At 40.7% G+C, this 23,784-nt stretch overlaps 1 long non-coding RNA gene and 1 pseudogene across 1 annotated transcript; one reads left to right on the forward strand and one right to left on the reverse strand.

Moving 5' to 3' along the window:
- Positions 1-3,481: 3,481 nt before the first annotated feature.
- LOC130073206 (uncharacterized) lies at positions 3,482-6,027 on the reverse strand (annotated as a pseudogene).
- Positions 6,028-13,960: 7,933 nt separating this feature from the next.
- LOC130073210 (uncharacterized) lies at positions 13,961-14,632 on the forward strand. Its single transcript, XR_008804219.1, has 3 exons — positions 13,961-14,140; positions 14,249-14,322; positions 14,425-14,632. It is a non-coding gene; the product is annotated as an uncharacterized LOC130073210 (long non-coding RNA).
- Positions 14,633-23,784: the final 9,152 nt, after the last annotated feature.

Raw genomic sequence — 23,784 nt, forward strand, 5'->3', positions numbered from 1 at the left:
CCTGGATCAATTTGGTTGGCAATTTGTCTGTAGAAAAAAAACATGAATATGATTGATCAAATTTAAATGACAGCTCATCTGTAACCTGAGAACAGACACACCATGCAAAAAAGGCTAAATGAACGTAGCCAACACATGCAAGAAATGACTAGGAGAACATAGCCAAAAATTAGAGTTAAAGTCCCTGTAAAGGCAATTTCAAAAAAAAATTCTAAACACTTTATAAATGTTAGAAATGTATTGCTAAAACATATTACAAAGACTGTGAACTGTGAAGTACTGAATTGTGGAGTTAGACCGTTAAAAAGTTTTTCACCATTGCTTTTTTCTGGATTTTATGGGCGGGGCTAAAACAGGGCTCGATGACGCACTGGAGCCCTTGAGCTCCTGGACACGCCCCTACTTGATGACGCACTGGAGCCCTTGAGCTCCTGGACACGCCCCTACTTGATGACGCACTGGAGCCCCTGAGGCTGTCCGCTCCTAACAATATTATAGAGCAGATTCACATCAGTGTGCCGCTCAATCGCGAGTTACTGTCAGTACTATTATTAGTAACTAGGGATGCACCGAATCCAGATTTGTGGGGTTCGGCCGAATACCGAATCCACTGGTTAAGATTCTGCCGAATCCGAAACCGAATACCGAATCCTACTCTCATCCTCAGTCCATTAACACAGTAAACACATTAATGAAGTAAACAAAGTGGATTTTTCATTTTATTTTATTACTGTAAATAATAAACACTACTTTTACTTTTATAACTGTAAAAAAAAAGAAAAAAGAATAAGCAACATTATGCATTTTAACAGCGGCGATGTTGTGTAGCCTAGAGTCCTTGCCACCATGAGACAAATCGGCATTGCAAATTGAACATGTAGCTCGACTTGAATTGCCTTCTTTCACTGAAAGTAGCCTACTGCCAAACAACACTTTTTCTGCTCACGAATTCCATTTTCACTTTCTCACAGCCTACTGCATTCGAACGGTCCACCTACTGTAGCGAGTGGAAATAAGGTGTGTCCCCTTTAAGAACTGCGCGCCGTATGTGTCGTGCGCCTCGAACACATGCCCATGTGTGCGGGTTATTTCTGTTTGATGCTCATTTTTACCTTATTTTGTTAAGTAACGCTGTGGACGGTAGAACGTGTGACAGACAGTTACACAAGTTCGATTGTGGAATAAAGTGCGAGTTGTGAGATGCCAATCGCCTCTGTGAGTCTGACTGGCCTCTGCAATAACTACTACAGGCTTGTTCGACTTGAACCGGCGCTGCACAGACAGATGAGTTTTTGACATCAAAGTCCCGCGAGAGCAATTCAAAAGCATAAGGAGCCGTCTGCTCTCTATTCGTTCACGCGGTACTTTGATGTCATTCACTGATCGGTGACTTCGACGTAGCGCGCGTAGTGCAAGCCTAGGGTTCGGTTCGGTGGAAAAAAATTCTGAGGTTCGGCAGAAACCGAACCCCGTTAAAAAGCCCAATATTCGGCCGAATCCGAATCCGAATCCTGGATTCGGTGCATCCCTATTAGTAACACAGCCTACAGATTGCTAGCTAGCTATGCCTTCGTCACGGAAATGCGTACTACCTGGATGCGATCACCGGATCACGTACAAAACAGATCGGTGTCCTTGTTTTAATTTCCGAAAAACGATTACATCAAGAAGAAGTGGATTAATTTTGTGAAGAGCCACCTTGATGGAGAGCTGAGGATCACCGCCAAAACCCGCCTCTGTAAGTGATCATTTTACACGGGATAGTTTTATAAACTTTCGTCGGAGATAACTGTCTGGGATTCACTGATAATCCGCTGTTACTGGTGAATGGGGCCGAACCGACTCCCGCCTCAGCCTTCATCCTCCCGTCGCGCCGACAACTGGTGCCATTCGGCAGTGCGTGCCCACCGTGCGAGCATCCATTCCGGCTGTAGAGTTGAGTGTGGCGACGGCAGCTTTCCCGCGAGTGGGCGTGGTTTCAGCGCAGCCAGCGGACACGCCCCCAGCGTTTGAGAGCAGAGATTACTGCTCATTTTTTCAAGATTTTGATAGCTTATTTTATGTACTTGCTGACTTTTTTTATCATTCAAATTTGGCTGGGTGACTAATAACAAATTTTTCTGTGGTGTGACAAACTCAAAACACATCCGTAATTTTGACTTTACAGGGACTTTAAGGCAATAAAACATGGCCTTTAAACTTTGAACAAAGCTAATTGTATAGTAGAACAAAAGCTAGAAATGGCTAAAGGAACATAGCCAAAATTAGAGCCTGAAACTGCATGTCTAAATTCATTGCTGGACCTAAAAATTGCTCTGTAGTCCTCATCTCCAAAGCCGGATTCGTGCTCTGCATACTGAGAGTCTAAAAAGACTATCTCCCTTCGAAGTGGCCTCATAATCTATAATGTGTTAAGGTGTAACAAGATTTCATTCTAAAGTTCTTGGAAGAAGCATTTCATCAATGATCTAAGTTTAGTTTTAGAAACACAACAATTACGCTGTAATCAACATATCTATGAGACATTCAATATCTAGTAAGAAATAATTCCTTACACAGACAATGTAGTGGTCAGGGCCCTTAGCTTTTGTCCATGCTGGAAAGACTATCAAGTCTTTCATATCTGCATCCTCCTAAAATTGATTTCAGAAATTATGAAATTTTTTAAATAAGAATTTATGCCTTTTTATATTTTTTAACTCCCACTCACTATAAACACTCACCGGTAATGCTGTAACAATGTTTGGGGTTTCCTTCCAAGTAGGAACAACATAAAAGTTCTCTATGCATATATCTTTGCCCTATGGAAAAAGAAAGCAAGCAAAAATGTAGGTTGATTCAGACACATGTATACTCTTTGACAGTTTACATTGTAATATTTTATATACATACAATATTCCGAGCCATTTCAATAATAAGCTGCATGCAGGCGTTTCCAATCTGCAATAAATAATTCAATTAGTCACTCATTAGTGAATGTTTAAATACAAATATAGCTTTCCAAATGCAGACTGCTAACGTGGGAATCCATATCCCTCAGCAAACCCAAGCTCCAAAACTCCTCTCTAATGAGACACAATTTCCCCTCCTTGACAATAATTTCAGCTCCAGGCCGTTTGACGTCCAGCACGTAATCAAGCTATAAAAAATGTTTAAATAGTCATACAATAGTGCTCGACTGCAAATGCATGCACATTAAATTTCAACAATAATTTTACCAGTTTTTCTTGCACTGGATGCCAGTCCCTTTCCCATGGCTTTACTGCTGAAAAATATTCCAACAGGGTTGTTGGTCCCAAATCAGCGGCTTCTGGTGATGCAGTCTCACTCACTGCAGGGATGGCAATGGTTCCTGGTGTTGCTGAGGGTTTTAAAATGGTGTCTGGCACTGCTACTGAAAGTAAGGTAAAAAAAACAATCAAGCTTAGAAATCATAAACTTTGTGTAGCTCCACCTGAGGGAGGGGACTGGACACAACAATGTACTTACCTACTGACACATCCATGGATTCCTCAGATGTTTTATGTTCTACAAAAACATAAATGAACAGATCAGTCCAATGAGTAATAAAGTGTTACATTCATAACTAAAGTGCACAAGTACAGTGAAAAATTACCCAAAACAGCCTGGCTGTGGACATTCATTACAATGTTTGTCTGAAACTCCTTTTTCACGTGCTTAAGTCGTTCTTCATTTTTGCGAATATTTTAATGGTGAATTATGTTTCGCATGAGAAACACATGAGTCGACGGCAAAGCCATGTTTAGGAAGTAGTTGTTGTTTTTTAGTTTTGCAAATAACTGTTCCACGACTTGGCTGTTAACTTTTCCAGCCAGTTGCGGGACCAGGCGAAGCTTCCGCAGTGAATCTCGAGCGTCCTTTGTGTTGTCCTCATGGAACCGGTCATACAGAACATAATGTTCTGCTGAACCAGTTATAGGGTGGCCATCAGGGTCAGGATTTTCCTTTTTGCATGTCAGCCAGGGTAGTGACACCTTTATGTTTCCAGCTTTGGCTTTCGCAATGTTTTCTGCTGTTGGGTCCATTAACCTTCCTTCAAATGGTGTGAAGGGTATTGTTTGTGGTTGTCTTAGGTTAGTGTGGGTTGACAGTCCACGTGCAAAGTCGTAGATGACAATGTTCGGCATATGCTTCCATGAAAGAAGCATGTCCCCAAAATCACGCGGGCTCTCTGCTCGGATGTTGCATTTCAAACTGTAGACAATGCCACACGGACACATAATCACGGCCCAACCACTTAAAATGCAAATACATAAAAGAAAAGCAGATTTTTAGAAACTGTAATCCTTTGTATACTCATGCAAGACTTAATCATGTTATCAATGTCACATTGTATATTTTAGAGTTACTGCTGTTACTGTTCTCATTTGCAATATTGAGGTTTACCTGAGGCAGCCCAAATTTTCTCAAAAACTTTGTCATATGCCTCTCGTGACTTCATTTCTTGCGAAAGTCTTAAAAGGAGGTCAGTTTGAGATCCAGTGGCATCCAAACCACACTCTCTGCATAAATTTCTAATCACCTGCACCTATTAAAGAAAATGTGTGTCAGTGAATCCCTTAACCCTTAATAGGACAACAACATAAAGTAATGCCAACATTGAATAGAGATTTTACCTTCTGTTTGCAGAGCTCATCTCTCAGACGATCCTCTGAGACAGTTATCTCAGAGACCTCTGCTGCTTTTGCTGGACGGATCTTCTCAAATTCTGTGTTAAGAACACAGTCCGAGCGCCGTGTATTTCTCCCTATCCAGGGTGCCCAAAAGTGAAAACTTGGAGGAACACTGAATGGATTGTTTTTTTTTTACCTTTGGGAAACAAAACATGTCAGTATACCATAGAAATCAGCATTTTACCTTTTGTCTTATCTTACTAAATACAAATCTACATAGGTTTAACATTTAATAATTGCTGGTGGATTTGCTTTCTTACTTGAAACAAATCCACGGGCAATTCTTTCCTCTGTCAGTGCCTTCCAAAACTGTTCTGAATCCACATCTCCATTAAAATCTTCTGGAGGTTGTGCAAGGTCACTCACTAAAGGAAATGAAGAAAAGTTTGAATAAACCATTACCTTTGTGCAATCCGTAAACTAAAAGGGTTTTTTACCTGACAGATGAAAAGATGCCTTGTTGTGAAGGTCCATTATGTCCATTATGGACAGGTGAACCACAGGTCACGCAAGAATACTGATATTAATGGTCTGTTAGAGCTTCAAAATGAAGATAACCATGCAAAACTGTATCGGCTGAGGGGAACTGGACACCTGTAGTTAACTCCAAATACTCAACTATTCTGCTGACTGCAGTGTGGACCTATGATATAGAAATGGCACTCTTAATCACTGCTATTCATTAAAATAATAAAAACAACTTTAAAGAATAAAGAAAAAATATAAGCATCACCTGCAACAGGTTTCTAATAGTGAGGCAGAGAGGTAGATCAAGAAGGACATGGTCATTGAAATTATGTAGACCTTCACTCCACTCTTGGTACCGGTACAGTGCTCCACACTGAGGACAGTATTTGTAGTATGTAGAAATATCTGCAGACACAAAAGGTATAAAAAAAGGAGTGGTTCAGTTCAAAACACAACATTATCAGAAGTACAAAATCACAACCATAAAAATAAATAATAATCCACCTTGGACAATTCCTGAGGTTGTAAGAATTTTAGCCTTTTGAGTAATGCAGATCGGGTCGCTGAGGACCATGCGGTTTGGACAGTGGTAGCACAATGTCTCCTCAGGAATTAGGTGTCGTGGAAATTCCTTATCCACTGAAGAAAGTCTCAAATGGTTGGGAATAGTAGAAGGTATCTTTTTGTTCATTAAGATGTATTGTACCATGCCTTGTATTCCTGGAGCATCCTTTGGTGGGTAAGTGTTTTCACCCACATCACTCTCCTCCATTGCTGTCACCTGAAACTCCTCAGCGCTCCTTTCAGTGCTCCGGACCTTCCGAAAGAGTTCTGCATTGGTTTGGAATAAGTGCCATTTTGCCATTTTGGAACAAGTGCCCATATTTTAATTTGAACATGGAGTGGAGTAGAAGCCCCATGAATACTTTTGTGGACTGCATACAGTCCATTCTGGGGATCTATGCATTCACTTTTGAGATGGGATGAGGATGAAATGTCCATCATTTTTGCTGTGTGTCTTCGTTCAATGTGCCTTTTTAATTTTTTTTTGTAAAATGTCAAATTACATTTTGGGCATTTCTGCAATACTTTTGGACCCACACGGATGCCAGTTTTTGTGACTGGCCTGACAATGGCAGAGGTGGTTGGCACAGAGGTGGCAGCGATGGCTGTGGTGGATGGCGCAGCAGTGGGAGGCACAGAGATGGGAGCCACAGTGCTGGGCGGCACAGAGATGGCAGCAAAGGGCGGCATAACAGTTGGTGGCACAATGATAGATGGCACAGAGGTGGCAGCGATGGCTGTGGTGGATGGCGCAGCAGTGGGAGGCACAGAGATGGGAGCCACAGTGCTGGGCGGCACAGAGATGGCAGCAAAGGGCAGCATAACAGTTGGTGGCACAATGATAGATGGCACAGACGTGGCAGCGATGGCTGTGGTCGATGGCGCAGCAGTGGGAGGCACAGAGATGGGAGCCACAGTGCTGGGCGGCACAGAGATGGCAGCAAAGGGCAGCATAACAGTTGGTGGGACAATGATAGATGGCACAGACGTGGCAGCGATGGCTGTGGTAGCTGGAACAGCAATGGCAGTAGCTTGTGCAACACCAGTTGCCACAGCAGTGGGTGTGCTGTTACAGGCATTAGTGGCACTTGCTCTCTTAACATGCTTGTAATTGCAGGATCCTAAATGTGTGATAAAATCTGGCTTTCTTAAAATTGTGGACTGACAGTACAAGCAATGATAATGTTGCTGGGTTCGGCAGGGGCGACCGCATCGATGAATGGTGTACCCTGGAATACAACAGCATACAATTGCACTGTCACACACAGTCTTATGATCTTTCAAAAAGCAAAAAAAAAAGATGTTTGCTAATGTTACCTTCATGTTGCACTGCTCTGTTGAAGTGTCCCTTAACATGTTTCTGAACTTTGGACAACTTTGTCGGTTTAAAATATATCGGGGCACAGAATGGGCAGTGAAAATCACTGCAGCATTTATTGCATTTCTGTATTTCTGGAAGTGAATCCCCCGTTTGAATTGTTATATCCATCTTCAAAAAAAAAGAGAGAGTCAAACTCAAATTCAAAATTTAAGACCAACCCACAGAGCCCATAGTCAAATTTCAGTCAATAGTACAAATTAAAACAAGGAACCCCCAAAAAAGACCAAAATGACACAATCTAGCTCACATGTTAATACCATAGACTGGTTAATACATAGTGAAGGCATAGCAAATTTGATAATTAGGCAACTGTAGTAGCCTATGAGTTATAACGTAAATGGCTGGCAACAACATCATATCACAGTTAAATTAATATTGATCCATTTTAATACTTACGTTTTATAAGAACTAATTTAAGTAGTCTACATAAATTATATAAAGTAAAATAATTAGGCATTAAGTAATTAATTCAATTTATAGTTTTAGGAGAAAAGGTACGATAATTTAAAAAAAGGTAAATCTGATTAAATAATTAATGATGAAATTCTTTGATATTAACACACTTAATGTATTTAATTGGTCTACTTTAATGTCAACTAATTTTAATCAATTTTTTTTTTACAATGGCTTGTCTACAAAAAGTCCAAGGTTAAAGGCTAACGTTAGCTACCAAAATATTTTCGGGGGAAAAAGGCAAAAAAACATACATTAACGGCTCAAATTTTGTTACAAACTATCATTAGAAATATTAAATAGACTGTTCATATGTTGGTGTATCGATGAGCTATAAAGTAGTTTGATTAAAAAAGAAATCATTGAATAAAATTGACGATACTCACGTTTCGGCTCTTCACGTGTTTATCCCATGGTTTATCCATGTGTTTATCCGATCCAATTTGATAGGAGGCGCTGTCTCGAAAAACGAGGGGTCTGAGAATGCGGGACTCTGGGTGCGGGACTGTAGATGCAGCAGGCTCCGAGTCTGCAGCTTCATACTACTCAACCTCGGCCCAGTAAGGTTATATTTCTTTTGTCAGTTGTGTAATTATTAGTTATGTAAATCGTTGTATGTCATTTGTTGTTTTTGTTTGTTTGAAGCCGATGTCAGCCATGCACTAACGAGTCATTAGACCCATTCTGGAGCAACAGAGTTTATTTAATGTGAATCTCATTCTCTTTTTAAATATGACTTTGTATTAATAAAACTTTGTATTTTTTCATGGTAGCCACGTTTCTGCCTACCTTCTTAAGGGAGTCGAACCTGTGTGACCTAAATTCTTAGGTTTCATTCATATTTCCCGGGGTGAAATTCCCATGGGTGGCGTAGTAGAAATTCTTGTTGTCTGAAATCTGTACTTCTCCGTCACAATAGTATACGAGCAAGAATGCAATGTTTTCCGAATATCCACACGATTTCAAATGTGACATTGATTTTACACAGTTCAACAAACAAAAGGGTAACATTAAGTGGTGTACTACATTTAAAACAGTATTGTCAGTGGGCTTATTGCTCTATTTTGCAACGAAAGCCACAGCAGAACTGCAGCACACAGCGGTCATTCGTGAACGAATCTGTGGCTTTGAATGAATCGTGAGATTCAATGATCCGTTCAGCCTCAGCAGAATGCCAGACCAAGTATGAAGATACAGAGAAGGTACATACACAGAGAAGAGATGCTGTCAGAATCAGTGCCTCCAGGCATGAATCTAACTTAACTTTGTTTTGTTTTTGTTGGGTTTATATTATAATTCTTGCATAAACTTAACACAGTTATTGAACTGAACTGAACCAACACTTGACTGGTCAGTCTTTTTAGAGGTGCTTTAAAGCAGTTTGAATTTGTCTCATGTTTAATGATTTTTGCATTATTTTTGCATACTGTAAAGCTGCTTTGAAACAATCTGTATTGCACTATAAATACAGGTGACTTGACTTAATTAACACGTCTTTTTAATATCATCCTGATATTAACAGTGGCCACCTCCAGCTCAGATTCTGCAAAGGAACCATCTGATGAAGAGCTGCTGCGCCAGAAAAGCAGCCTCTTCCCACAGAAGTAAGTAAAATGCTTAAATGGTTAGTCAAAAATCAGCATCAGAGAAAACAGACCCACACGATTTCTCTTTTTCTTCCCCTCACAGTTGCAGCTGCCTGAAGGCTGGAGACAGCCCTTGCCCAAAGAGCAGCATGTGTGGGTCAGCAAGGCTTTTTTCACCAGAAACAAGTCTGGGAGGCTGGTGCTGACCAAACACTTGCATCTCTGGTGGCATCCTCCTGGGCCCTGTCCTCTGTATTCACAGCCTCCTTCAACACCTGACGCCTTCTATCATGCCATGCCATTCCTGTGGGTCCCTTACCTCTTGTGGTCATACTGCTGTGGCCCAACTGTTGTCATCGTGGCTTCCATCTGACAGCATATGGAATGTACAAGACTGTCAGGAGGGTCTTAGATGTCAGCGGCTGGTACTTCATGGCTACAGAGTACCTTGAATGCCGGTCCTGCAAAAAATAAAGCTGGCAGACTGCGGTTTTGACCTACAGGTGGGCACACTGTTTAAAAAAAAAAAGTTTTAACTTAATGTTCATTAGTCTGATATTGAGCTGAGGTCTTTTGAGGAGATTGTGAGGTGGATGCGAGGGTGCTCATTGAGGAACAGCGCAACTTCTGCATACCGAAACCGAGGCACGGAAAGCATTGAATTGCCCAGACTATTCATTATCTCTCAGTGGTTGGGAAGTTCCCGGACTATGCCACAGACCCTAGCAGTCTCGCTGCCTCAGATGGTACCTGTGCCTTGTCTGGCATGGCTGCTGTCAGTTTATGCCAAAGACGTACTGACACGACTGCCGGAACTAAAGGCCAGGGCGACTTCTATCTATGGAACCATCCTGAAGATGGATTCTACTAAAAAGGTAAGAAGACACATGCTCATAACATCACCATTAGTAGGAATAGGTGTAGGCTACGTCACCTTTTTGTTCTCGTGTTTTTTTCTGTCACAAAATGATATTTTTTTCCAATGTAAACCGACAGATCTTTACATATTACTTATTTTCATCCTATTTTAGGTAACTAAAAAACTGGCTGGTGAGGCTGCTGGCACAATGGGGGTAATAAGTTTGGGCTCATGTGTGTCCTCGCTGAGGCAGAGGGTGAAGGCCTGCTTCCCATGTGCTCTGGACTCGTGGAGCACTACCAGAGAGCAGGAGAAGCTCCTCCCCAAGAACTCTATGTGGACCGGGACTGTTGCTCTGCCACTGAGAAAGGAAAGGTGGCAGCAATGTTTAGTGAGTAGGACCAGCTGATTGTCAGGCTGGATCTGTGGTAGTTTATGCGGAGGTTTGCAGCAGGAGTGACCACAGATAGCCACCTGCTTTATGGCCCCTTCATGAAACACCTCATCTTTTGCATCTTCAAATGGGATGCTTCTGATGTGGAGAGGCTAAAGGAGGCCAAGCGGTCGACAGGCTGCCAGCCCACTGCCAAAGAACTGGCAAAGCATTGCCGCCACACTCGAGGGGCCCAGGAGATTAAGCAGCTAATTGAAAAGCTGCTTAAAGACTTCATGGGGGAAACAGACTCCATGGGCATCAAGCTCCTTGACCAGGAGAGGATGAAGGAGATCTGGCAGACCCAGCAGCGCCACATAGAGCGTATCAAGGACCCACCAGGTGTACAGCTGTAAAGGAAGACAGGACAGGTGACCAAAGAAGGGGTCATTCTACCCTTGTACCGCTGTGCACGTGGATCAACATCCCTGGAGTCGTTCCACCTGCACTTGAATCGCTTCTTGCCAGGTTTGCATGACTAAAAAATAGCGTTTGTTGTTTATTTGTGTGTTTGCACTGTATGTTTTTTTTTTTCATGGTGACCATTTCTGAATTTGTTTTTAGGTACAAGTGCAAATGCCTTGCATTTTCAAATGTACCTGTTGGAAGGACTGGTGCAGGGGAACGAGGCACCTGGGGTCGTTGCAGTTGAAGGTGCCAGTAGGGAGGACATCTGCAATGGCGGCCAGCTGCTGCAGTACTGCAATGCCCTGAGCCACCAGCTTCTGGGTCTGAAACTGGCACAGGATTACACCAGCCCCGGTAAATACACAGGTATTGTGTTCATGCAGACATTTTACTTTAGCTGTTTTTCACCCATGTGTTTGTGGCAAGGGGGGGCGTGGCCTAGCAGCGTCTGTAACGGGAGAGAAGATTGGGAGACAGGTGCGGCATAAGTGGGTCAAGTGCAAATGACGAACACCTGTGTCTTGTTTCAGTGATTGGCCTGGAGAGAGGATAAAAGCCATGTGGAAAGAAGACAAGGGGAGAGAGACCAGCGGAGAACTGTGGGTGCAACGCGTAGCGAGCTGTACGATAGCGGAAAGAGTGTGGGAAACCTGAGATGAGAGAAGCCAGAGAGGGCGAGGAAGTGACACTAGTGGACTGAGTTAAACGCTGTGTGCGTGAAGTTGTTTTGTTTCCAATAAACACCCGCAGTCTCTGCAAGCCGACCCTGTCCTCTTCCTTCCCTGAGTCATTAAATATCTGAACATTACTACAGTGTTATTAAAACATCTATGTGATACACTCTGTATTTCTACAGGAGACCTCATTGGTGTGGAATACTTATATTCCCAAACCAGCAGAGCGTTTGAGGAAGACTTAGGCTGCGTTTACACTTGGCATTAACATGCGACCTGTATCTGGATGTTGTCCACATACACATCGAAAAGGCAAGTGTAAACGCACATCTGATCGGAATGTTATCCAATCAGCGTGTCCCGGTACGGAGGTAGTCGAGGACGCATTGTGATCGGATCTCAGTGTAATGTAAACGCAATCCAGCCAACGTGTCTGCATTCACACCCAGATAGCAAAAAATATCGGCACGGCTTCTTTTTGCCGCCGGCCCCAAACTGTCGGCTATAGGTGCGCCCCGCTGGCGGAGATGAAACGTTTGCCGCCGAATACGTCACTCCCATTTCTTGCGAGATGCCGCCGGCGAACAGCCGCCGGGCCGCCGACTTCATTCTCTCTGGCGGTTGCCGCCGTCTAAATGAACCGCGGCCGGCTGGCGGCAAGCCGCATTGAAATCGACCAGCCATGTCATTGGCATGAGTGGAACTGACAGCATTTTAACTTTCACATTTAAAGCGATTATAATTATTATGTGAATTATATCAAATTTTGTTATTGTTGTTGCTCCAAAGTCATTAGGGTTTATAACAGATTTGACTCAGTCTGATTCCATGATAAGGTTTAGGAAAATACATTTAAATTACGTTGAAACTCTGAAGCGATTCAGTGATAGGCCTATGTCAAATATATAGAAATATTTTATTCACTTAAGGTTACAATTCTTTACATTTCTTTGATTTATGCACAATTGAGATGCACAAATAGTCCAAAAAGAATTCCTTTTGTAAAACTTACTTGGCAATAAATATCTTTCTGATTCTGATTAGGTTTTAAAATAAATATTTCATTCATGGTATGAACAATTTAGCAGAATAAATGGATGAAGTTAGACTTTTCACCAATGCCTGAAATCAGTGAACAGTGAAAGACATCTGCAACTTGGCCAAAAGCTTGGGTATGCTTTAGATTTTTTTTATTAATTTGCAACCATGGTAGCCTAATATTTATAATAAACATGAAAATCCCTGTTTTGACCTGAAAGATAAAGTGAAATATTTAGAAATATTTAGTCTCTCTGTCACCCCAGGAAATTTCGTTTATGTCTTTCATTTTTTTACAAGCTCGATTTTTTTATTTTTATTTTACCTTTTACAGGTAAGGGATTAATTTGCAATTGCGAGTTTTGCAATCTGTACAAATGTTTAAGAAAGTATTAAAGCACAAACAGAGAAGTACCTCCACCGGCCGAGAGGGGCAGTACCTAAAAAACGGAAGCAGATTTACCAACACAACAGTGGCCACTCGTCACACGATTTCAGTATTTGGAGAGGATATCCTATCTAGTCATTGACTACGATCTTTAAAGTAAGTACATTTTTCCTTTTTGTGTAACGCAATATTATGTTCATTTTTTACATTTTTAGTTCAGCTTTTTCAAATATGTTCTTGCCTTACTAGTCAAGCTAGTAAGTTAGCCTTGTTTACAAAGTTTTCGTCATGTTTCTGACATAGCTAACGTTACTTAGTTTCTTCCTGGCGTTAGTTTTTTCTTTTCTTCTTTTAACTATATTTACGTATGTTTATGCAAGTGTGAGTACTACAGTATGTGGTTTAAGATAGTATTGGTCAGTCGAATAATTAACTAACTTACGTAACCAAATCCTGAAGGACAATTCTCCCGCCCACGTGGGAATGGTAACGTTAGCAAAATCTTTACAACAAGAAAGACTGATCAGTATAACTTGTGTTGTTTTCTAACTAAACATAATGATGTTTTGTTTGATTCGACAACCATGCTGCTAGTCTAGATTAACTTACAGTGTTAGCTAACACATGCTGCTTCGCCTTTTTTACTCACTGAATTCAAGCATGTTCGACATGTTGAAATGTATCTAGCTACAGTAGATCGCCAAAGCTTTACATCTAGAAAGAAAGCTTTACATCTAGAAAGTTTAACTTTTGGTGTTTTCTTACAAAAATAACGATGTATGTGTGTGTGTATATATATATATATATATGTATATATGTGTGTATATGTATATATGTGTGTATATGTGTATGATTGTGTTTGTCTGAACATGGTTTTCTGTTGATCCACTTGTGAAAATGACTCGTTTTTTGAAGGGGTGAGCATTTTAATGTTATTGATTTTGCCTGGAAATTAATCAAAAAGTATACTTTATGCAAAATGTTCTTCTATTTTAGATGGTTCACATTGTTCAGTTTATCAACGAGGAGGATCTGCCATTTGCAGTGGTTCCGCAAGAGTGGCTCAGCGAGAGCATGTGCCATTGGCCCCCATTTAACCTCAGCAAAAAGACGAAGGCAACAATTTAGCCATCCTCTGCACACCTCCACACAGCACCTGGGAGAAACATCATTTTAAGTTCATGAAGGGAGCAGGTAAATGGGTCTGACTTGTGTATTTGATTTTCCTGTATTTCATCTGTGTAATTTATTTTCTGTTTATTGTGGATAACTGACTCTTTCATTCATTATTCCCTACTCTAGAATCTTGGAAGTCTCAAGAAAAAAAACTCTAGAAAGATGCATCGATTCCAGAAAACCAGGAAAATGCTGAACTGGTATGTAAAATCTATTGCTGTTATGCTGGATTTTTGATCCTGCCACTAAACTATACCATTTGTTAGATTTTCAAATTTCTGTTTCCTCTTTCTCGCAACCAGGTTTCTCCCCAGTAATCCAGACTCCACTTCACAGAGCCAAGAGTTTGAGTACAAGTAAGTGATGTTATTTGTGAAGTTTTTTTGTCTTGGAAACTATTGCTTCTATTTGAAGTCGGCATGAACCGGAAGTTACAAACGACTTTTCTCCAGTGTTGTGACGTATTTAAAAATGAAACGGTATATTGAACGGAGGGCAGGGTTTTACTCTAGCGCTCCTCTTCTCCATCTCTGCTCATAGCACGGTTTGAGGGGAGTTGCCACGCCCTCGCGCCATAGCACATGACCGGAAGAGAAGAGAAGTCGTTTCGAGGGGGAGGGAAGGGTAACGTATTTGATTAAAGATTATAAGGCTACATGAATTTTAAAAGAATAATGAAGTGCACAGATAAATCATTTATAATAAACACTACAATATTACATATAAAAATACGAATTGTAAAATCTTACTTCAAGAGCAGGTGAAGCAAGTTCAACAAACAATGTTGAAGACGTTTGCTTGCACTGAGCAATTAGGTACAACTTGCAAACAGCACCTGTGGCTGTCGGTTTAATTCCCACTGGGGCTACCTGTACATGTAGTAGACCTAGATATAAAGTAAAATTTAAGATTGTATACTGCATATATTACAGTCTGAATCCTTAGCCTTTCACATTTTTATTTATTTATGAGAAGCTTCAGAGAAATGTAATTTGTAACACTTTTTTGGATTTTCAGCTTGGTGTAGGGGATAAAGCATGTTTTAGAGACATGTTCCTGAAGACCATTGTTCAAAGTAAGTTGGATTTTTTTTTTTTATTTAAGTAGATGTGTATGTCCTATTGTCCTCATGCAATTCAAATTAAATGACAGATCTGTATTTTCTATATTAGCCATCCGGAAGGACCCGGCAAGCCAGGATGCACTGATGAGGCGGTCCAGGTTAACGTTACACGTTACCTGAAAGGAGCATCTGACCGTGAAGGCAGAAAAAGGCGCCGCACAGCTGAGAGGGACCCACAGCCGACCACTTAAAACTAGACTGACTACTGACACCCCAGAATCACTGACAACTGGAATCCTTTCTTTATCTTGCAGTCAGTAGAATCAAGACCCCTAAAGAAGTCAGAAGTGTCAGACTACACTCACTCACTGTGGAAATTACTTTCTTTTTTTCTTTTTCAAATAAAGCTTGTAAATCCTTGTGCCACAGGTCAGCATTGCCGTTATAATGGCCTATTCTACTCCAGAGCTTTACTATAAATTACTACCACTTATCATATTGTTAGAAATGGCTTGTAAATGTAGTTATACTTTTATTTATTTGGTATCTTGCACATTATTTGGTATCAAATATCCTCTTTACTTGTCATAATGTTTACTGGTAATTTGTTACCCTAGAGCTGTCCTTTTTATATGAAAACTTATTGTAAGTGTTGTAATTGCAGCCTTTTGAATCCAAAATTGAATTGGAAACCTGCATGTTAGTATATTGATTTATTTATTTTTCTGTTATGTTTCAGTGATCTGAAACATCTTGTTTAAATGACAGTTACTGTACTTTGAAACGTGGAATAAAAATGCCAATTGTAAATTTGTCTGGTTTGAGCAATCATTATTCTTGATAAACTGCATGCTATAAATAAAATATATATATATATATATCTAGCCAGAATAAGCGGCGGCAGAGCGCTCGAAAATAGCGTTTGCCTCCGGCGGGCCGCGGAAGGACGGCCTTCAATATAAAGCGCGGCGGAACGGCGGTTGGCCCGCGGGCCGGCCGCTTAACGAAGGCGGTAGGAAGCCGGCTGCCGCTTTTAAAAAGCGGCTGCCGCCGGCGGTGCGCCGTCCAACGTGTTTGCGATGTCGCCATTCTGACGCTTCTACTGCCGCCGGAGAACCGACGGTGGTCCGCCGACTCATTGCTATCTGGGCAGGTGAACGTAATTTAAATCCCCGCCCAGTCTCCCCGCGTGACTGTCAGAAAGTAATGGCCAGACGCAGTTTAGACACAAAATTAAACTTATCTGAACAATAAACGTCAATCTTTAAAACAGTTTATTTATGTGTGTCATTTTTCATTTTAATTGTGCAACATTATCTGAACAAGGCGATCGCCTGTACACTCACAGTCAGTCATGAGATCTTAATGAAGAGCTGAACGCTGCTATGCCAGAGGAATAATCAGAATCGGAATTTTTTAATGTTTTAAATGTTGAATGTTTTTATTGTTTCAGCATGTTTATCAATCTCCCATTTCTGTCAATATAGTCATTGCACGCAACCTTAAACCCAGATGATCGATGATGTGACTTGTTTAACATGATCAACCCAGTTATTTGTGTAAGATCAACTCTGGAAGTATTCCTTCTTTCAAAAAATATAATTTGATCTAATTAATGGAGATTGCATATGAAAGTAAAGTGAGTGAGTGAAAGCATTTGGGATGTTGTTTAATTTGTATCATCTTTACTATTAATCTGGTGTCGTACCACAGACCTGATTTAAATATTATGCGGGAAACAGAAATCCGATCGGTTATCCAGATACAGAGGCTGCTTAATGTGAACAAATGTAAACGCCCCATGTCCTGATTGGCTAATGATCCGATCTGCTTGATCGGATCACGGTGATCGCATGTTAATGCCAAGTGTAAACGCAGCCTTTGGTGTAGATCCTGACATTCCAGATGGGATTCGGGACAAACTTATTATTGATGGACTTATAATTGATTGTAATATTAAGTCAGTTACATGAATTTAATTCAATTTAATTTAATTAACTGATCCACATATTTATAATGAATTATTACGAGTTAAACCCAGAATTTTATTATAAGATTTCCTTTTTTATTTTAAAAAGGGTGGGTGAAAAAACTGTTACCTCAGTAGGCCTACAAATTAAGTGGTAAACTTCAACAAAATGTGATTTGTAATGCTATTATAATTTCAAAATAAAAATCCAAAAGCTAGACCTATTAGTGGTTATAATGGCACTTTTAGGGAATTTACCAGATGAATACAGAATTTTTCACATTTTTTACTGAGGCGCCTATTGCCCAATCTCCATAAAAAATTCTGTGCTTGTGTAGAGGAATATTTCACACATGCTCATCCACATTCCTTGCGGAGTGATAGGCTTTCAGGAACATTTGTACAAGCCCACATTTTTAAATGACCCTATTATAGCCATTGTTACGTGTCAGAACGTAAATGTTGTTTTATTTAATATTGTGTTGAACAAGTGTGTGTGTGTGTGAGTGAGAGAGAGAGAGAGAGAACAGGCTTTGCCTAAAACACTTGTGTTTTAAGCCGGTTGGCTGTTGTGTGCTTCTTTTGTAGTGTAAGCTGCTTGTGAGCAGCGTCCTTACTGTTAGCGGTATAGGCCGGTAAATGTCATATCCTGCAACCCTTTTACTCAGACTGTTTGAAAGGTCGGAGGCCCTTTGTTTTACTTTGTTTAGTTGTTTAGTTGTGGTTTCCTGCCACCTCAGACATTTCTGCACTCTTGGATACTCGCTACATTCTCGGCAGAAGTTTAAAACATGATCACTATTGATCACTTGAATATTTTGTTGCGAAATATGCCATGGCTTTATGCAACAGAAACTTGTTAACGATCTGAATCGCAACACTTTCGGTTCCATGGACCAACTTCAACAGGCTGCCGTTTGAGCTTTCAAACACAAAAGCAGAGTGTGCCCACAGTGGACCCCACAGTTTCACTGACTTTGCAAGGTGAGTGAGGAGATGAACATTGAAAGTCATGGCTGTCTCTCCATATAGTAACTGAAATTTAACAACAAATTCAAGCAGCATGATGTCTGCTTTGTTGACCTCTTCATAGGTGATGGACTCCTGTAAAAGGAAAAAGACAGCTGAGACCAGCAGACTGAGATGCTTCACGTACCGAGAATCAAGCACGCCCTCAAGACACGGTAAACAATTAAAAAGCAACCAAGCTCTCCATTCTGATGCCTTCCAGTATCTGAACTCCTCACGTGGAGGCTGGATGTTTTTGATGCGATTTTCTATTACCCGTAAAGTGTCTGGTCTACCAATGTAATAGGGCTGGTCACTACTCTGAAGCAAAAGCTTGGTGATCTTTTAGCATAGACTTTGAATCTCTATCATGTCCTGAGGCTATCACTGTGTACTTAACCTGTCTTTCAATTAAAACACCGGGATGAATACAGAAGCCACACCCATAGTAACCATTAAATGGAGTAGTGTTCTGCAGTGTAGGTCTTGCTTTGGAGTCTACACAGCAGCAGATGCCAACAACTTTGCTATTCACTTGAACACCGTTTTTTTCTCCACAACACACCTTTAGAACTGAGCGACTTTATTTGTCCTGTAAATGGTTTAAGGTAGACTTGCATAGATGGCTCATGGGTTCCAAACCACAGACCAGCCAGGATTACATGCTTAAATCTCATTTTGGGCGGCAGTTCATTCAAGTGTAGCTGTATAGGCCATATAGAGAATTTTGAAGATTTGTATACAGGGGACCCATCAGAATTAAAATTGTATGAAAAAGTGTTAGGATCTGAAAGAATTCCACCAGGTTGTGTCAATTTGTCATACATGACTCCATCGTAGATATCTGAGATAACATTCTCAATCCTGTTTGGCCTGTCAAATCGATAGCTGAGGTGCTCCTGATTTTCTGGATTTTCCAGAAGGTTCTGAATCTGTATGTGCAACTGGGACATTGATAAAGAAGCTACCATTATTTAAAAAAGTGATCTCAACTGCTTCATTACAGGATGGACACGGTGTAATGTTCTGGTCAGAAACTAGTTTTTGTGTTCCAATGTGAGATTTGCAGCCTCTACAGTAAAGATGAAACTCAACTATCTCTGAGTTGTTCTTGAATACCTTATTATTAAACATATGCTTGGACCTTGGGACTACATCATTACCAAATAGGAAATTAATGAGTTTCAGCAAGTCGTCCAGTTGACAGCCAGTAATATTATGTACAGCAGCATGACTCATTATCAGCAGCAGAGCCTCTTCCTTTGTGATGGAGCCTGTTGATTTGAGAACGGTGTCCATCCCTGTGTCTGTGCCAGTTTTGTGAAGTGGATCATCTGTTGGAGTGTCAACCTCACTTTCACTATCCATTCCATCTGTATCTTCAGAAGATGTGCTAAAAGTGTTCTCTTCCAATTCATCCCAAGCAAACAAATCTGACAGCATCACCCTAGAGAATTTCGAAAATATATTTTAGTGAGATACAGGACAAAGAACTGTGTTTTAATATTGAATGATTGTTAAAACTGCACTATGGAAGATTTTTTTGGTTGAAAAAATAAATAATTGAGCAAGCTCATGAAAAATAAACTGTCTCCTTGCCTTACTACTGAGGTGTGAATCTTCACTTGCATCACTATTTGATTAGATTACAATTCTGAGGGTAACAATTCAATTATAAAGCGATTCTCGATGCGTCATTATACTTTTTTTTCTCCAATTATTTTATTACTAATTATTCTTTTTGTTATTTTATATGTTATTAAAAATAAAAAACAAAGATGCAAATAACAAACAATAGAACAAATACAATATAAGAAAGAAGCAAATTAAATTAATAGTGCTGTAAAGTTTTTTCATTTTACATCGACATACCTGCAAACTCACAAGTGATGAAAAAAGGTGACATGTTTCCGAATTTTTTTAAGATTTGAAGGCTACTTACATTTAATTACACATAAGGAAGTTTTATAATAACATTATAATAAATTTTTAATGTCAGTTGTTTCTACTCTTTTTATTTTTTATTTAAACATTTAAATGGTGGCTGTCATTAAACGGATTTATTTTAAATATTTAAAAACAGGTTATATAAAAATACAATGATTATACAATATAGTGCATATATTTAGCACAATGCTCCTATCTAAGTAAATTTTTCTAGCTGACTAATGGTTTTAGGGCATAGAATGACGTTTCTGAGGTAAATGTGATGTTATATGACAATGTTTAAAAATGGTTTTATTGGCGTCTTTTTTGTGGTGTAAATATAATTTATTCTGAAGCGATTTCTGATCAGTGTTCTATCAGCCTTATACTTAAATCTGCATATATATGTGATATTTATCCCAGGGTATTATTTACTTTTATAAAGGCCAATTTGTTTAACCTTATTAAATGCATGCATCATCTTTTAACCTTATTAAATGCATGCACCATCTAATAACAATAGTGTCTTGGGCTGTTACCAATAGGTAGTGTTAGGTGGCAGCAAGTGATCGTCTTAATAAGCGAGTCATTGAGTCATTCATTCAAACCGATGAATCATTTAGTAACAAAACACCAAGCTGAGTGTTGCTTTTCTTTGGAACTTTTTTCGTTGGTGAAATAGAACAAAAACAGTCAATGTTGTGTCTAAAATGTAAGTAACTTCAATTAAACATTTGCAGTCGTGATAATATTCAGCATAACAGCTCCCTTAGTCGTGTTATGTGTTAGTTAATTATATGATATTTTATAAATAAAAAATGTTTTTGTTATTTTATTTATTTATATATTTTTTATATATATTCATGCTTATTTTTCGCTCTGTGACCATGCTGTTTGCAATTCTGATATATTTGCATACATTTTTTAGGGTTTTGCAATATATATTTTACATGTTTTTATTTTTTTATTAGTGCCCACAATACTTTTGGTGAAAACACCTGAATCGATCCGAATAAAATTTCAATCGGATATAAAGAGGTGGTTTATTCCTTTTCTAATCCGACCAAGACAACGTGTAAACACTTGATTGGATTGAAAACCGAAACTGAAAGGACTGCGCATGTGCAATGAAGTAGAAATATCCTTAAAGGTTCTCTCACCTGTGAAACCACACATAAGACATTCATATTCTGGATGGACTAATTCCGACTAAATCAACATGTGCATTACATAAAGGTATAATCCATGACCAGGTAAGGATTCATCTATTAGACTTAATTTTTTCCAAAGGTGACATGCCCCTTTTCACAAGATGTAATATGCAGATTAAAGGTCTGTAATATTATAACTATAATTTCCCACGTCAGAAGGGGAGCGAAATCTGATCTGCTTATTTTTTGCATAGAAAGGCTCACCAAAACAAAGTTACTGTTTCACTTTTCACGTTTTCTGGGTTGGTAGATGCACAGGGGACCCAATTATAGCACTTAAACAATGAAAAAGTCAGATTTTCATGATATGTCCCCTTTAATACAGCTGTCACAAGCAGGATTACTATGTGGCTTGAATTAAACACTATTGGCTTTTTCTTTTTTTATAAAAATAATTTGTGTTAGGTAATTTACCAGGGTCTGAAGTGTGCAGTAGACACAACCATCTTAAAGATCTCTATATTTCACTTGACCATAAACCATTTTGGCCGAAAGAGAAAAAAAAATATTTATATATTTGTGTGTTGGCGCTCTGCGTAATGTTCCACTCCGTGTTTATGCTGTGCGCTCTGCTGTCGCTCACGGCCCAAACGCTCCACTCATGTACTGATCACGCTCACTGGAAAAGCAAAGTCCGCTCAAATAATGTGCCGACATGACATTTCTCTGGTAGGCTTCTGTTTGCAATAGCTGGGCAACACTAGTCAAATGACGCTACCCTCTCATTCAATGATCAGCTCCCTGCTATCTGCTCACATGCTCTGATAATAATAGCTTTCTAGGACTATACTCTATTTTGGTAATTAGTCTGTTATCTGAACCGGTTTCACAGAACTGAATCAAGAATAGTATATTGATATTTAATATTATTTTAAAGTTTAGGGATAATTTTGTCCAATTTTTGATACTTTTAAAAAAAGCGTGGTTATTCAGATTCAGTAAAATCTAATATTGAATCTAATTTAAAAGTCTAAAAACAATACAATTATACAAAAAATATTATTTTAAATAAGAAAGTTATTTTTGGTTTCGGTTTTCGGTCAAGTGCATCCAGAATTTTCAGTTTCGACCCAGAATTTTCAGTTCGGTGCTGTTACATGTATGTCCTGTGTTTCCCCCGTTCTTTGTGTATTTGGTTCAGTCCTGTTTCCAGTTTCCCGCTCCTCGTTAGTGTTTAGTTTATTTCACCTGTGTCTAGTTCATTTGCCCCAGCTGTGCCTTGTTTCCCTAATCTGTTCTCTGTGTATGTAAACCCTGTGTTCTCCCTCACTCCTTGTCGGTTCTCGTTCGTATGTACGTTTGTGTTTGGTGTGTAAAGTTACAGTGTTGTCCTGAGTTTGGAATTAAATCCTGTTTACTTCTATTCTTCGTCTCCTCGTGCTTCCTACCACCGTGTACCGTAACAGAAGAACCGACCGTAAGATGACTATCCCCGCTGTTCGCCTCCTATGTCTCGAACAGGGGGATCAAACTTTGGAGGACCACACCCAGACCTTTCTTGAGACGGCGTATTTGACTCACTACCCGGACTACTGCCTCTGCACATTCTATCTGGTGAGTCTAAACGGCTCGTGCAGAGCGCAGTTGTCCGGAGAAGGTCCACGGGATGATTTTGCCGCCTTTGTGGAATGGGTGCTGGTGTGCTGTAATTCTACATTCACAGTATGCTCTGGAGAAGAGGATCTCGCCAGCACCCTTCCAGAGTTTCTCTACGTCACACCCACTATCAGTCCAGCCCCCAGATCGGTCTATGGGAAATCGGGACTGGTTTCCAGCATGGCCGATCCCCCGTTGATGTCAGCACATGCTGCCAAATGGGGCATCGTTCCAGAGCCTTCTCCGCCGATCCCGTCCAGTAGTGAGCCCGTCGCCTGCCCGCCAGAGCCTGAGCCCGTCGCCTGCCCGCCAGAGCCTGAGCCCGTCGCCTGCCCGCCAGAGCCTGAGCCCGTCGCCTGCCCGCCAGAGCCTGAGCCCGTCGCCTGCCCGCCAGAGCCTGAGCCCGTCGCCTGCCCGCCAGAGCCTGAGCCCGTCGCCTGCCCGCCAGAGCCTGAGCGCGTCGTCTGCCCGCCAGAGCCTGAGCCGCCTTCACTACTGGAGCACGCCTATCCGCCAGAGACTAAGCACACCACACGTAAGTCCACTCAAGAGGAGACTGCATTGATGGTGATGTCTGCGGCGATTTTGTGTGTGTGGGCTACACACACATCAGTTCTGGCCCATGCATCCAGTCCTCCCGAGCCTTCTCCGCTGGTTCCGTCCAGCCCAGCCGAGCCTTCACAGCCGGTTCCATCCAGCCCAGCCAAGCCCGCACCACTGGTTCCGTCCAGCCCAGCCAAGCCCGCACCGCTGGTTCCGTCCAGCCCAGCCAAGCCCTCATCGCTGGTTCCGTCCAGCCCAGCCAAGCCCGCACAGCTGGTCACGTCCAGCCCTGCCGAGCCTGAGCTTCCCTGCAGCCCTGCCGAGCCTGAGCTTCCCTGCAGCCCTG

Source organism: Rhinichthys klamathensis, unplaced genomic scaffold, assembly GCF_029890125.1.
Source record: "Rhinichthys klamathensis goyatoka isolate OS25496 unplaced genomic scaffold, OSU_Roscu_1.1 h1tg000530l_1, whole genome shotgun sequence".
NCBI lineage: Eukaryota > Metazoa > Chordata > Actinopteri > Cypriniformes > Leuciscidae > Rhinichthys > Rhinichthys klamathensis.